The following is a 16,544-nucleotide window of genomic DNA, read 5'->3' on the forward strand; positions in this document are numbered from 1 at the left end:
ATATAATTATTAGACATGTTAGCTTAGCACTAGATTGATTTTTTTTTAGACAAGTCATCAGAGATATTAGGTTGGCGATATCATTTTTCACATGACTGTAAAAACCTCACATATAATATGCTGTGCTGTGTTTATTTGTTTCTCTTTAAAGGTACTTTTTAGTTTTGAAATGGTTGAATGGTTTGATGACTATGTTTATATAGTGTTTCAGTGCACATTAGCCACTGGAAAAGAGTTGTAAAACAAAAAACTATGAGGCTTTCTTTTGATTTGGGACTCTAATTATGATATACTACCGATTATTCTCTACTGGAAATAAGTACAATTTATGTTCAAGTTTATGTATTATTTGATGCTATTTTCTTATATCTGTATGTCAAAACAATTTATGCCTCAATAAAAATTATAAAAAAATAAAAAAAATACAAATAAATCCTAAAGTAGCTACAATGTAATTATTAATTATATTGTAGCTATCTTAGGGTTTATTTTATAGGTAAGTATTTAGTTTTAAATAGGAATAATTTAGTTAATAATAGTTATATTATTTAGATTTATTTAAATAATAATTAAGTTAGGGGGGTGTTAGGTTAGACTTAGGTTTAGGGGGTAATACATTTAATGTAGGTGGCGGCGGTCTAGGGGGGTCAGATTAGGGGTTAATACATTTAATGTAGGTGGCGGCGGTGTAGGGGGGTCAGATAAGGGGTTAATAAATTTAATGTAGGTGGTGGCGGGGTCCGGGAGTGGCGGTTTAGGGGTTAAACACTTTATTTAGGTGTGGCGGAGTTCGGGAGTGGCAGTTTAGGGGTTAATACATATAATGTAGGTGACGGTGGGCTCCGGGAGCGGCGCTTTAGGGGTTAATAGTAGGATAGGTTTATTGTGGTGTGGGCTATGGCGGTTTAGGGGTTAATAATTAGGCTTATTGCGTTGTGGGGGGTTGTCGGTCTAGGGGTTAATACATTTATTAGTGAGAGGGGGGATTGCGGATATAGGGGTATACGTATCGGCTGATTTTTTGAAGGCAGGTTAGACATTTACGGGAGATTTAATATTTTAGTTAGTTTTTTTAGGCGCAGGCAGTTTCTAAAGTGCCATAAGTCACTGGTGACTCCAGAAATTTGTAGTTACGCTCATTTCTGGACATCGCTAGTTTATCCGACTTATGGCACTTTAGCAACTGCCGGCGCGGGTTCCCTCAAATGCGCCGAAACCTACGCCGTATATCGGATCACGCCCCTTATATTTGGGTTGTGGATTATTTTTTCAGCATTTGGCTGTTGTTTATTTTTTATCCCGCCTCCCTCTCTTGTGACTCTTGCATGGAGTTCCACATCTTGGGTATTTGATATCCCATACGTCACTAGCTCATGGACTCTTGCCTATTACATGATTGAAAACATAATTTATGTAAGAACTTACCTGATAAATTCATTTCTTTCATATTGGCAAGAGTCCATGAGGCCCACCCTTTTTATGGTGGTTATGATTTTTTGTATAAAGCACAATTATTTGAAATTTCTTTGTTGATGCTTTTTACTCCTTTCTTTATCACCCCACTACTTGGCTATTCGTTAAACTGATTTGTGGGTGTGGTGAGGGGTGTATTTATAGGCATTTTGAGGTTTGGGAAACTTTGCCCCTCCTTGTAGTATTGTATATCCCATAAGTCACTAGCTCATGGACTCTTGCCAATATGAAAGAAATGAATTTATCAGGTAAGTTCTTACATAAATTATGTTTTTTCCTTTTATTTATGAGAATAAACTTATATTTGGATTGTGGATTAATTTTTTTCAGCAAAATGGCTGTTTTTATTTTGTCCCTCCCTCTCTAGTGACTCTTGTGTGGAGTTCCACTTCTTGGGTATTGCTATCCGTACGTCACTAGCTCATGGACTCTTGCCAATTTCATGAAAGAAAACAAAATGTATGTAATTTATGGTGGTTATGATTTTTTGTATAAAGCACAATTATTTCCAAATTCCTTTGTTGATGCTTTTTACTCCTTTCTTTATCACCCCACTACTTGGCTGAATTGTGGGTGTGGTGGGGGGTGTATTTATAGGCATTTTGAGGATTGGGAAACTTTGCCCCTCCTGGTAGGATTGTATATCCCATACATCACTAGCTCATGGACTCTTGCCAATATGAAAGAAATGAATTTATCAGGTAAGTTCTTACATAAATTATGTTTTTTACATTTTTGCAGTGTTTGTGTTTAGCTGTAATTTTCTTCTTACTCATTTACTGTACCCACACATATTATATACCGTTTTTCTCACCATTAAATGGACTTTCTAAAGATATCATTATTTTCATCATATCTTATAATTTAGTGTAAAAAGAATTATAAAATATGAGAAAAAAATGGAAAAAAACACACTATTTCTAACTTTGACCCCCAAAATCTGTTACACATCTACAACCACCAAAAAACACCCATGCTAAATAGTTTCTAAATTTTGTCCTGAGTTTAGAAATACCCAATGTTTACATGTTCTTTACTTTTTTTGCAAGTTATAGGGCAATAAATACAAATAGCACTTTGCTATTTCCAAACCACTTTTTTTCAATATTAGCGCTAGTTACATTGGAACACCGATATCCAGGGCCGGATTAGGCCGCCGGGATACCGGGAAAAATTCCGGTGGGCTGGCAGGGGCAGCTTCAGTGTGGAGAGCAGCAAAGCACAGTTGTGAGGGAGCGCAGTGGCAAAGTCGCCAGCAGGCAAAAAACAGACTGACAGGCTCAGCCACTCATTCAGGCATGCAGGGGCGGAACTACAGGAGTCGCAAAGGTAGAAGTGGCGACCGTCCCTGCATGTCCGTTACCAGCCATCAGCGTAGTTAGAATCTCTCACAACAACATCGTCGGGTGATGGAATTTACCATTATTTGTGGCCGCAGGTGTGTATTATTCTTGTTTGGTTTCAGTCAGTACATAGCGTCAGACCTAGGCACTGACTCCCCACCCTGTTCTCATGTAGTGATGCAAAGTGAAAACACTGTTGCTCTAGTCTCACTGTGCTGTGTGCTCTAGTCTGGTTAGGTTTCACTAATATGAGACCCCCCCAGCACACACACAGTGGTTGGGTCCGCGTCCAGAGAGCTGGTTTATACTGACGTGCTGGAAGGGAGGCGTGGCACACACATAGGGGTGGAAGAGAAGGCACAGGCAGTTGTCTTGGGGTAGGGGGATTGTCATAAAGTCTGTAATGCAGCCATGCACACACCGTAATGAGTTCTGCTTCTGGTAAGGATAGTGTTTGTATAAATAAGAAAAGTATTATAGAAGTCTGACTTTAGATATGAAGGCTTATTCTACTATGAGGTTTCGAGTGAACCTAGCAGTTATATTTATAAAAACTTTACTGACATGGGGGGGGGGGGGCGTTCACCGGTGCTGGTCTTCTAACATTTCCAGGGCCGGTCTGGTTTCCCAGTCTGGCCCTGCTGATATCTGTCAGGAATCCCTGAACATCCCTTGACATGTATATATTTTTTTTTTAGAAGACATCCCAAAGTATTGATCTAGACCCATTTTGGTATATTTCATGCCACCATTTCACTGCCAAATGCGATCAAATAAAAAAATTGTTCCCTTTTTCACAAATGTTTTCACAAACTTTAGGTTTCTCACTGAAATTATTTACAAACAACTTATGCAATTATGGCATTAATGATTGTAAATGCTTCTCTGAGATCCCCTTTGTTCAGAAATAGCAGACATATATGACTTTGGCATTGCTTTTTGGTAATTAGAAGACCGCTAAATGCCACTGCGCACCACACGTGTATTATGCTCAGCAGTGAAGGGGTTAATTAGAGAGCATGTAGGGAGCTTCTAGGGTTAATTTTAGCTTTAGTGTAGTAGACAACCCCAAGTATTGATCTAGGCCCATTTTGGTATATTTCACACCACCATTTCTCTGCCAAATGCAATCAAATTAAAATAAACGTAACATATTTCACAATTTAAGGTTTCTCACTGAAATTATTTACAAACAGCTTGTGCAATTATGGCACAAATGGTTGTAAATGCTTCTCTGGAATCCTCTTTGTTCAGAAATAGCAGACATATATGGCTTTGGCGTTGCTTTTTGGTAATTAGAAGGCCGCTAAATGCCGCTGCACATCACACGTGAATTATGTCTAGAAGTAAAGGGGTTAATTAGGTAGCTTGTAGGGAGCTTGCAGGGTTAATTTTAGCTTTAGTGTAGGATTCCCCTTAGCCCCCAACCTCCCTGATTCCCCCCAAACAGCTCTCTAACCCTCCCCCTCTGCCTTATTGGGAGCCATCTTGGGTACCCAGTTAACAAAAAAATTTTTTTTAAATTTTCCTTCTTTTTTTTCTGTAGTGTAGCTTCCCCAGACGAACCCCTCTACATCTAAAGAGCCATCGATGGCCGCCCACCCGCCTCCCACGCCGGCTCCCACCCACCAACGATTGCGGCCATCGATGTCCGATGCAGAGAGGGCCACAGAGTGGCTCTCTCTGCATCGGATGGCCAAGGAGGGTTATTGCAGGATGCCTCAATATCGAGGCATCACTACAATAACGGGAAAGCGTCTGGAAGTGATCAGGATTGCTTCCACCTCTTTCCAAGACAGACAACATATAGGGTACGTACTCAGGCGTTAACTGTATTTTTTTGAAGGACGTACCCTGTACAACGTCGGTTAAAGGGACTGTCAACACCAGAATTTTGTTGTTTAAAAAGATAGATAATCCCTTTATTACCCATTCCCCAGTTTTGCAAAACCAACACTGTTATATTAATACACTTTTTACTTCTGTGACTAACTTGTATCTAAGCATCTTCTGACCGCCCCTAATCACATGACTTTTAGATATTATCTATTGACTTGCATTTTAGCCAATTAGTGCAGTGTCTGCCACTAGCCACGGGCGTGATCACAATGCTATCTATATGGCCTACAAGAGCTAGCTCTCCCCTGCTGTGAAAAGTAAATAAAATAGAGGCGGCCTTCAAGGGCTTAGAAATTATCATATGTGTCTTCCTAGGTTTGCTTTCAAATAGAATACCAAGAGAACAAAGCAAAATTGTTGATAAAAGTAAATTGGAAAGTTGTTTAAAATTACATGCCCTATTTGAAAAATGAAAGTTTTTTTTGGACTTGACTGTCCCTTTAAGTATACAGTTACGGTGTACAATTAACAGAAGACATATACATAAATAGTACTTATACAGTTATTGAGTACAATAATCAGACATTTACATAAATCATAAGGGTAGAGAGTCCTGCCCTTGAGCTGTAAACCATCTTTACATAAATTGATCAACAGGACAAATGGACTCGTTGTGAGCTTACATTCTAAAGGAAGTACATAAGGGAAGTTGAGGGAGAAGGAACCATGGGTAGTAGAGACATCTTAAAGTAAGTTGTATGCATCCTTGCACAGATATGTTTTTATGTTGAAATAATTTTTATTGATTACAATATGGTTCAAGACAAAACAAAATCAATCTCCACCACCCTTTTGTACAGATAGTATCTTATAGTAGTCGTCACAAAACAAAAACATCAAAATTTCCAGTCAAATAAATCTCATGTCATTATGACATTATGCATCTTTAAACCTTCTTAATACCCTCTCCACCATGTACTTTTAATTACATTCAAGTATTAACTTTCCCTACTACCCCCCTCCCCAACTAGTACCCCCCGCCCCCCTTCCAGGAGGTGCCATTATTACCCTAGTAAAAACTAATAGACCTTTTAGTGTAACGGTATCCATATATATCCTCTACTTCATCTGTGAAGGTAAATCCTTGATCTAGGTCCTAGGCTCCCGTTAAGTCAAGTATCTCGCTATCACCTTTCTGCCTATCTTAATAGGAATCTGACCTCAGTGTCCAATAGAACCAAATCTTATGAAACTGCTCTGGCTGCCCCTGCGACCATGCAGCTAATTCTGACATGGTGTATGTCTCTGTAATTTTTCCCTTCACCTCTTGCCGTGAGGGCACCCCAACTTTCCAATGTCGGGTTATGCAGATTCTCAAACATGTGCATAGGATTCTGATAAGCTTATTAATTGTCGTGTTGAATGGTTTCACCCTTTCATGTAGTAAAGCTTGGGGCATTGTGAGGGACACTCTCTCGTCTAACAATTTGCTTATCAATTCTGATAGTTTCCCCCATAGTGATTGGACTTCCTGACACTCCCACCACATCTGCTTATACGTTCCCCTTTCTTGACAGCCTCTATAGCAGTGTCCGTTAAGCGTTGTGGCGTAATGAGCTGTCCTTTCAGGTGTCAAATACCATCTAAACATCACCTTTATACAGTTTTCTCTCATATCTGCACTAATCAATCCCTTATAAGAGTTCAACATCAACTCATTCCAGTCATCTGTCTCCCACCTTTCTGTTGTGTCTCTCTCCGATCTTTCTGTCATGGCTAATTTGACGTTGTACTTAGCTTTCTGAATTAATATATAGATCCGAGAGATCAGTTTTTTCCCTCTAATGGGTGTCTACCATTCTTTCAAGCTCTGTGAATTGGTGATTCTGTTTATGCGACGTATATGCTGCTATTGCTGAACTGATCTGTAAATATATAAACCAATGTAACTGTTCCGGCTCTATTTGATCTCTAACAGAATTAAACGTGAGCATTTTGGAGCCAGTTAGGAAGTCAGCCACCCTATACAATCCCTTGTTCGCCCATTTATCTACTGTTTTTCTCAAATCTTTTGGCAGCAAGAACCTAAGGGTCTTAACAGTGATTCCGACCTACACAATCGCATCCCTTTTGTGGTCCTATTCCACAAGCAAATTGCATATACACCGCTCACCACACCCACAATTCAGTTTTACAAACTTTGCCTCCCATGGAGGTGGTGAAGTAAGTTTGTGCTAGATTCTACGTTGATATGCACTTCGCAGCAGGCTGAAGCCCGGTTTTCCTCTCAGAGTGCAGTGAATGTCAGAGGGATGTGAAGAGAGTATTGCCTATTTGAATACAATGGTCTTCCTCTAGGGGATCTATGTCATAGGTTCTCTGTTATCGGTCGTAGAGATTTCTTCTCCTACCTCCCTTTTCAGATCAACGATATACTCTTATATACCATTACCTCTACTGATTCTCGTTTCAGTACTGGTTTGGCTATCTACTATATGTAGATGAGTGTCCTGGGGTAAGTAAGTCTTATTTTTTGTGACACTCTAAGCTATGGTTGGGCACTTTATATGTAAAGTTCTAAATATATGTCTTTAAACTTATATTTGCCATGATTCAGGATAATCAATATTCCTTCATTCAGACTGTCAGTTTCATTATTTGGGATAATGCATATGAATAAATATTATTTTTCTTACCTTCAAGTTTCAATTGACTATTTTTCCCTGCGGGTTGTTAGGCTCGCGGGGGCAGAAAATGCTTCATTTTATTGCGTCATTCTTGGCACAAACTTTTTTGGCGCAAAATTTTGCCATTTCCGGCGTCGTAGTTGACGCCGGAAGTTGTTTGTAGTTATGTCATTTTTTGACGCATGTGTATTCAGACGTTTTTTTGCGCCAAAAAATGTGGGCGTCGGTTTTGACGTCAAAGGATGTGGCGTCATACTTGGCGCCAAAAATGTGGGCGTCATACTTGTTCCACTTTTTTCTCACATTATTTAAGTCTCACTTTTTTGTTGCTTCTGGTTGCTAGAAGCTTGTTTATTTCGCATTTTTTCCCATTCCTGAAACTGTCATTTAAGGAATTTGATAATTTTGCTTTATATGTTGTTTTTTTCTATTACATATTGCAAGATATTCAAAACACTGTTCCTGTATCAAGAAATGCTGAGGGATTCCTGTTGACTGATATCAGTCCTACCAAAGCTAAGTTCATTTATTTTAATGTTGTGAATGTTTATCTTTGGCTATGGTTTGTAATAAGTTATCATGATAAACTTTTACATGCAGAATCCATTAGTATTTATGCTTTATATATTGCTATTCTTTTTATATCTTATGTACAAGATATACTTAGAAATTTATAAGAATATTTTTCTGATTCTATTTTAAAGGCTTTGTCTGACGTCCCGCCTTCTAATAAATTTTTTAGGTCTTTTTCAAACTTCTTTTTTAGTTGATGAAGTTTCAAATGTCCAACAACATAATGAATTATCCTTCTCTGATGGTGCTTTTTTTTTCATTCAGAATTTTTCTTCATCAGATATTGACACTAACAAATCTACTTTTTTTCTTTATTAGAGTACATTTGTTCTTTGTTCAAAAGGTGTTAATTATTTTGGATATTGAAATATCTAGTTCCTTTGATTTTAAAGACTAGCTAACATTTAAATTATTAAACTTCTGTGGTTTCTTCAGAGGTTTTTTTCCAGTTCCTGATACTAGGGAATGGAATAGGCTGAGAATTTTCTTTTAGTCCTTCTTTAAGGTTTTTAAATTGTATTCTTTGCCGGCAGTTAATTTTCAGTTTTGAGGAAAGATTCCCCAAGTTAATGGGGCTATCTCTACTCCTGCTAAATATACTATTATTCTTATAGCAAATAGTATTTTCAGGTACTTTTTCTTAGACCTGTAATTTATTTGGCTGATGTTGCAATTGCTGCATCTTTCTGGTTGGATACTTTAAGATCAAGTATCGGATTATGATTTGTTTAGCATTGTTAAAAGGACAAAATCTTCTACTTATTTGAAGTTCAGACTAAGTGCTATTGCATTGTCTTGTTATCTTGCATTTGTTGATTGTGCAAGTCCAGTGTGTTGTCTGATCCCTTAACTTGATTAACATGCTAATAATTTCATTTGTGTTGTCATTTTATTAAATATTTTCGCAAATTAGGTTTAATCTATGCCTTTAGCTATTTTAGCTAGAAGAACTTTGTGATTTCAATCTTGGAATGCTAATTTGATTTCTAAAATCCATATTTCTTTTTTTCCAAGATATTCAATTATTTGGTTCATAATTGGATTCAATTATGTAACTGTTACTTTGGGCTTCAAGATTGAGTTCTAAGACTAAAACTTTAAGCTTATTTTAGTTTTCTGTTCTTACTAAGGAATGGAATCCTGAATTCTTCCCCAAGTAACATGTTTATAATTGGAAGTTTTTTTCTTCATTCAATTAAGCCTTTAAAAAAAAAAAAAAAAAGTTCAAAGTCAGCTCCCCAAATTTGCATATAGGTGCGATTCTTATTCCAGCTTGGCTGGTAAGGGGCAGGTTAAGACTTTTTTGAAATTTGTTTGGTTCTATTCAGTCCAAACTTCTTAAACTTTGGGTACAGAATAGGTTTCAGAGTAAAACCGTCTGTGAGAAGTCTTTTTTCTCTATCATATTCCAGCTATTCTAGTAAGACTAACACTTTCCTGAAGTGTGTCTCAGACATGGAGTTTTCTGGGGTATTTTTTCCAGTTTCATTTTAGGAACTGGGTTTTGGGGTTTTTATTCAAGACTATTCATTGTTCCAAAGATAGAAAATCTTTTTGAACTGTCATATAAGTGTACCATCTTTTAGAATTGTGTTTATATGGTCTATTCGGCCTTTCTGGTCAGTGATGGTATTATTTGTCTACAATAGATACAATAGATGCATATCTTCATTTTCTGTTTTCATTCAGATTATTTTTATTTTCTGAGATTCTCTTTTTTTGACAAGCATTACCAATTTGTTGCTTTTCCTTCTGGTCTAGCGACAGCTCTAAGAATCTTTTCAAGGTTCTCAGTGTTCCTTATTTGGACGGTATTGTGGTACTGGCTCAGTCTTTTCATTCTGCGGAATCTCATACGATTCAACTTTGTTGTTTCTTCAAGACATGGTTAGAGGATCTTTTTATCAAAAGTTCCTTGTTTCCTCACACAAGGGTCACCTTTTTAGGTTTCCAGATAGATTGTGTCAATGTTTTTGTCTCTAACAGAAAAGTAACAAGTTTATTGGGTTCCGTTTGTCGGAACCTTCAGTCTCTATTATTTCCTTCAAGTTGCTATATATGCATGGAAGTTTTAGGTTTCATGGCTGCAGCATTGGTTTCGATTCCCTTTGCTCATTTCATAGGAAACCTTTCCAGTTTTTTATGCTGAATAATGGTGCAGGGATTCTAGGATATCACTTTTTATATCTTTGAATCCTAATTTTTAACTATCTTTGATTCGGTGGTTAAGATCACCATCATTTAGTTCTACAGGTCTCTTCGGTTCTTTCAACCTGGACCATGATCTCTACAGATGCAAGTCTTTTAGGTTGGGAGGCTGTCTGAGGATCTCTGTCAGCACAAGGGGTTTGGAAATCTCAGGAGGCGAGATTATCATTTGATATTTTGGAACTCTGTGCATTCTCAGAGTTCTTCAGTTTGGTTTCTTTTTGAAGAAGAGACGTTTTTTCAGACAGACAATGTCACAACTGTGGTGTATGTCAATCATCAGGGTGGGACTATAAGTCTTTAGGCTGTGACACAAGTATCTCGGATATTTGCTTGGGCTAAATCCAGCTCCTATCTAATTTTTGTGGTCTTTTTCCCAGGTATAGACAATTGGGAAGCGGATTATCTCTGTTAATCAAGCTTTACATCCGGGAGAATGGTCTCTTTACTCAGATATGTTTTTCAATTTTTCAGATGTGAGGGCTTCCAGAAATAGATCTGATGGCATCTCATCTAAATAAGGAACTTCCCAGGGGCCTATTCAGGTCCTGGGATCATTAGGCGGAAGTAGTGTATGCATTAACACTTCCTTGTAATTATCAATCTGCCTATATTTTTTCATCTCTGGTTCTTCTTTTTAGAGTGATTTTCTAAATCATCAGAGAGCAATCTTTGGTGTGGCTGGTGGCTCCAGCATGGCCACACAGGTTTTGGTATATGGTTCTTGTTTGGATGTCCAGTTGCCAATCTTGGTTACTTCTATTAAGGCCAGACCTTATATCTTAACATTCGTTTTTTTCATCTGGAATTCAAATTATTAATTTGATGGTATGGTATGAAAATGTAACGCTTAGTACTTAGTCATAGAAGTTTCTCTGACTCAGTGATTAATACTATGTTGCAGGCTCGTAAATCTGTGTCTAGTAGGATTTATTATCGAGTTTGGAAGATTTACATCTCATGATGCTCTTCTTATGAATTCTCTTGGCATTCTTTTAGAATTCCTAGGATTTTATAGTTTCTTCATAAGATTTTGTCTGCATGTTCCTTGAAAGGACAAATCTCTGCTTTTTCTGTGCTGTTTCACAGTAAGAATTGCTAAATCTTTCTGATATTCATTGTTTTGTTCAGGCTTTGGTTCGTATCAAGCCTGTCATTAAGCCAATTTCTCCTCCTTGGAGTCTTATTTTGGTTCTGAAGGCTTTACAGGCTCTTCTGTTTGAGCATATGCTTTCTTTGGACATTAGTTACTTTCATGGAAAGTATTGTTCTTTTTAGGCATCTCTTCAGCTAGAACAGTTTTTGAATTATCTGTTCTTTCTTGTGAATTTCATTTTTTTCTGATTTTTCATCAGGATAAGGTGGTTTTTGCTGTCCTCATTTAAATTTTTACCTAAAGTTGTGAATTCTAACAACATTAGTGGAGGAATTATTGTCCCTTTCTTGTGTCCTAATCCTAAGAATTCTTTGGTAAGATTCTTACATTTTTTGGATGTGTTTTGAAATATTATGTTGAAGCCTACTCAGATTTCAGACAGACTTCTAGTCTATTTGTTATCTTTTCTGGTTTTAGGAAAGGTCAGAAGGCTTCTGCTTTTTCTTTGGCATCTTGGTTAAAGCTTTTGATTCATCATGCTTATTTGGAGTCGGGTTAATCCCCGCCTCTGAGGATTACGGCTCATTCTACTAGGTCAGTTTCTACTTCCTGGACTTTTAAGAATGAAGCTTCTGTTGATCAGATTTGCAAAGCAATGACTTGGTCTTCTTTGCATACTTTTACTAAATTCTACCATTTTGATGTTTTCTCTTCTTCAGAAGCAGTTTTTGGTAGAATAGTACTTTGGGCAGCTGCTTCAGTTTGATTCTTCTGCTTATAACTTCAGTTTTTTTCATTATAAAAATTGAAACTTTTGATTTGGGTAGTGGATTAATTTTTCAGCGGAATTGGCTGTCTTTATTTTATCCCTCCCTCTCTAGTGACTCTTGCGTGGAAGATCCACATCTTGGGTATCTGCTATCCCATACGTCACTAGCTCATGGACTCTTGCTAATTACATGAAAGAAAACATAATTTATGTTAGAACTTACCTGATAAATTCATTTCTTTCATATTAGCAAGAGTCCATGAGGCCCACCCTTTTTGTGGTGGTTATGATTTTTTTGTATAAAGCACAATTATTCCAATTCCTTATTTTTGATGCTTTCGCTCCTTTCTTATCACCGCACTTCTTGGCTATTCGTTAAACTGAATTGTGGGTGTGGTGAGGGGTGTATTTATAGGCATTTTAAGGTTTGGAAAACTTTGCCCCTCCTGGTAGGAATGTATATCCCATACGTCACTAGCTCATGGACTCTTGCTAATATGAAAGAAATGAATTTATCAGGTAAGTTCTTGCATAAAAAGAGGAAAATTGGAAAGGAAATCCCTTTAATGTGCTGTTAGGCCTATCGTACCCCTTAGCAAAATAAATTATACAGTTAATGTGGGGTACCAACCCTGGGGACACTCGAAAAGGTGGGGAGGGAGACTGGTGTGCTCAATTCCACATGTAAGACACTGATCAGCTTTTATTCAGCCAGGCACACTTGATCCTGATTAGTTCAGTAAATGAGTATAGTTGGTACACAATATAAACAAGTATAAACCAACTGTTTTGCCTTTAGTCAGGTCTCAGAGAAAACATAAGCATATGATGGACATATGAAGCTTGTAGGGCAAGCGGTGTGTAAAAGTTCCACTCAATTTTACAGCCTTAGTACAGAGGAGGGTAGAAATTACAGTCCCACTTAGTGCCTCTTCATCCGGAAAACATATAATATTAAAACAAAGGCAGTACTCACGGATGTAGATCCTTGCTGGACTGGGCTGTTGGTGAATCTGTACTCAGGGGAGTGGCATATACGGCGGTCCTGGGCAAAACCTCTCTTCTCAGGTATTCACAAGTAGTTTGCGTGCCTGTTCGTCGATACGCCCAAGCTCCCTGTGGCTTGCCATTTGCTGTTTTCCGTGTATCCAATCATGTGACACGCACTCCTGTGCTCACACCCCCACCTCCTATTGGTTATCGGGTCCCCTTGGGTGAATACTCCGGCACTATATGGATTCCCGATGAGAACAACGGGCAAAGTAGATAAATAGAAAAAAGTTCAGGAATCCAGTGCTGTGGTTTAAAAGTCCATATACTTTATTGATCCAAAAATTTAAAATTACCAATGTGACATAAACGGCATAACATGGAAGATAATAAAAGAACAAGAACAATCAGTCCATGCTTTAACTGGCTTACGTGTTTCGGCCGTAGCCTTACTCTTAGCCTGATTAAAATCCTAGCACAGCTGTGCTTTAAACAGAGACTAACGTAACGTGATAGCTTAAAATAAATAGGGCAGGACTGATTGGGCATAAATGACAAATTCTTTTATGACATCATTAAATATATATATCTATTTATGCCACTGAACTGATTATTTAACCCCAATTCGGATATTTGCTTGATAACAGTATTGTATTAATCAACCTTGTGTTAATAAAATTTCATACACATGCTAAGCATACAGAACAATATTAAGTCTTGCACTCGCTGTTATACTGTGGTTATACATATAGGGGGGTAGTTATCAAGCCGTCTACTTTCCTGCCTTCGCCAGTCCAATACGCCCGCCTAAGCTCGCCTACCTTCGCCGCCGCGGACCTTGAATACGTTCGCCTAAGTTATCAAAAAAAGCTGTCAAAAAGCCGCGGGGCGATGAGCAGCGGACTGTGAGAGTTATCACTCATCCGATCTCGCTGCCCTTCGGCTTTTTCCCAGCTTTATTGCTAGCCTGTCACTAAGCACTCACACTAAACTACACTGTTCTATCCCTATACCGGCGCCCCCGGAGCCCCCCGCAACTAAATAAAGTTACTAACCCCTAAACCGCCGCTCCTAGACCCTGCCGCAACTCTTATAAATGTATTAACCCCTAAACCGCCGCTCCTAGACCCTGCTGCAACTCTTATAAATGTATTAAACCCTAAACCGCCGCTCCCGGACACCGCTGCCACCTACATTATACCTAGTAACCCCTATCCTGCCCCCCCTACACCGTCGCCCTCTATAATAAAGTTATTAACCCCTCTCCTGCTGATCCCGCACCTCTCCGCAACTAAATAAATAGTTTAACCCCTAAACCGCAGCTCCCTGAACCCGCCGCAACCTATATTAAATTTATTAACCCCTATCCTGCCCCCCACTACACCGTCCCCACCTATAATAAATGTATTAACCCCTATCCTGCCCCCCCTACACCGTCGCCACCTATAATAAATTTATTATCCCTATCCTGCCCCCCACTATGCCGCCGCCACTGTAATAAAATTATTAACCCCTAAACCTAAGTCTAACCCTAACGCCCCCCTAACTTAAATATTAATTAAATAAATCTAAATAATATTTTTATTATTAACTAAATTAATCCTATTTAAAACTAAATACTTACCTATAAAATAAACCCTAATATAGCTACAATATAAATAATAATTATATTCTAGCTATCTTAGAATTTATTTTTATTTTACAGGTACCTTTCAATTTATTTTAACTAGGTACAATAGCTATTAAATAGTTATTAACTATTTAATAGCTTACCTTGCTAAAATAAACTGAAATTTACCTGTAAAATAAATCCTAACCTAAGTTACAATTACACCTAACACTACACTATACTTTAATAAATTATTCCTATTTAAAACTAAATACTTACCTGTAAAATAAACCCTAATATAGCTACAATATAAATAATAATTATATTGTAGCTATCTTAGGCCTAGATTTAGAGTTCGGCGGTAGCCGTCAAAACCAGCGTTAGAGGCTCCTAACGCTGGTTTTGGCCGCCCGCTGGTATTTGGAGTCAGTGATTAAAGGGTCTAACGCTCACTTTTCAGCCGCGACTTTTCCATACCGCAGATCCCCCTACGCCATTTGCGTAGCCTATCTTTTCAATGGGATCTTTCTAACGCTGGTATTTAGAGTCGTTTCTGCAGTGAGCGTTAGAGCTCTAACGACAAGATTCCAGCCGCCTGAAAATAGCAGGAGTTAAGAGCTTTCTGGCTAACGCCGGTTTATAAAGCTCTTAACTACTGTACCCTAAAGTACACTAACACCCATAAACTACCTATGTACCCCTAAACCGAGCTCCCCCCACATCGCCGCCACTCGATTAAAAATTTTAACCCCTAATCTTCCGACCGCCACCTACGTTATACTTATGTACCCCTAATCTGCTGCCCCTAACCCCGCCGACCCCTATATTACATTTATTAACCCCTAATCTGCCCCCCACAACATCGCCGCCAGCTACTTACAATAATTAACCCCTAATCTTCCGACCGCAAAGCGCCGCCACCTACGTTATCCCTATGTACCCCTAATCTGCTGCCCCTAACACCGCCGACCCCTATATTATATTTATTAACCCCTAATCTGCCCCCCTCAACGTCGCCGACACCTACCTACACTTATTAACCCCTAATCTGCCGAGCGGACCTGAGCGCTACTATAATAAAGTTATTAACCCCGAATCCGCCTCACTAACCCTATCATAAATAGTATTAACCCCTAATCTGCCCTCCCTAACATCGCCGACACCTACCTTCAATTATTAACCCCTAATCTGACGACCGGAGCTCACCGCTATTCTAATAAATGTATTAACCCCTAAAGCTAAGTCTAACCCTAACACTAACACCCCCCTAACTTAAATATAATTTTAATCTAACGAAATAAATTAACTCTTATTAAATAAATTATTCCTATTTAAAGCTAAATACTTACCTGTAAAATAAACCCTAATATAGCTACAATATAAATTATAATTATATTATAGCTATTTTAGGATTAATATTTATTTTACAGGCAACTTGGTATTTATTTTAACCAGGTACAATAGCTATTAAATAGTTAAGAACTATTTAATAGTTACCTAGTTAAAATAATAACAAATTTACCTGTAAAATAAATCCTAACCTAAGATATAATTAAACCTAACACTACCCTATCAATAAAATAATTAAATAAACTACCTACAATTACCTACAATTAACCTAACACTACACTATCAATAAATTAAATAAACACAATTGCTACAAATAAATACAATTAAATAAACTAGCTAAAGTACAAAAAATAAAAAAGAACTAAGTTACAGAAAATAATAAAATATTTACAAACATAAGAATAATATTACAACAATTTTAAACTAATTACACCTACTCTAAGCCCCCTAATAAAATAACAAAGCCCCCCAAAATAATAAATTCCCTACCCTATTCTAAATTAAAAAAGTTACAAGCTCTTTTACCTTACCAGCCCTGAACAGGGCCCTTTGCGGGGCATGCCCCAAGAAGTTCAGCTCTTTTGCCTGTAAAAGAAAACATACAATA

Source organism: Bombina bombina, chromosome 7, assembly GCF_027579735.1.
Source record: "Bombina bombina isolate aBomBom1 chromosome 7, aBomBom1.pri, whole genome shotgun sequence".
Lineage (NCBI taxonomy): Eukaryota > Metazoa > Chordata > Amphibia > Anura > Bombinatoridae > Bombina > Bombina bombina.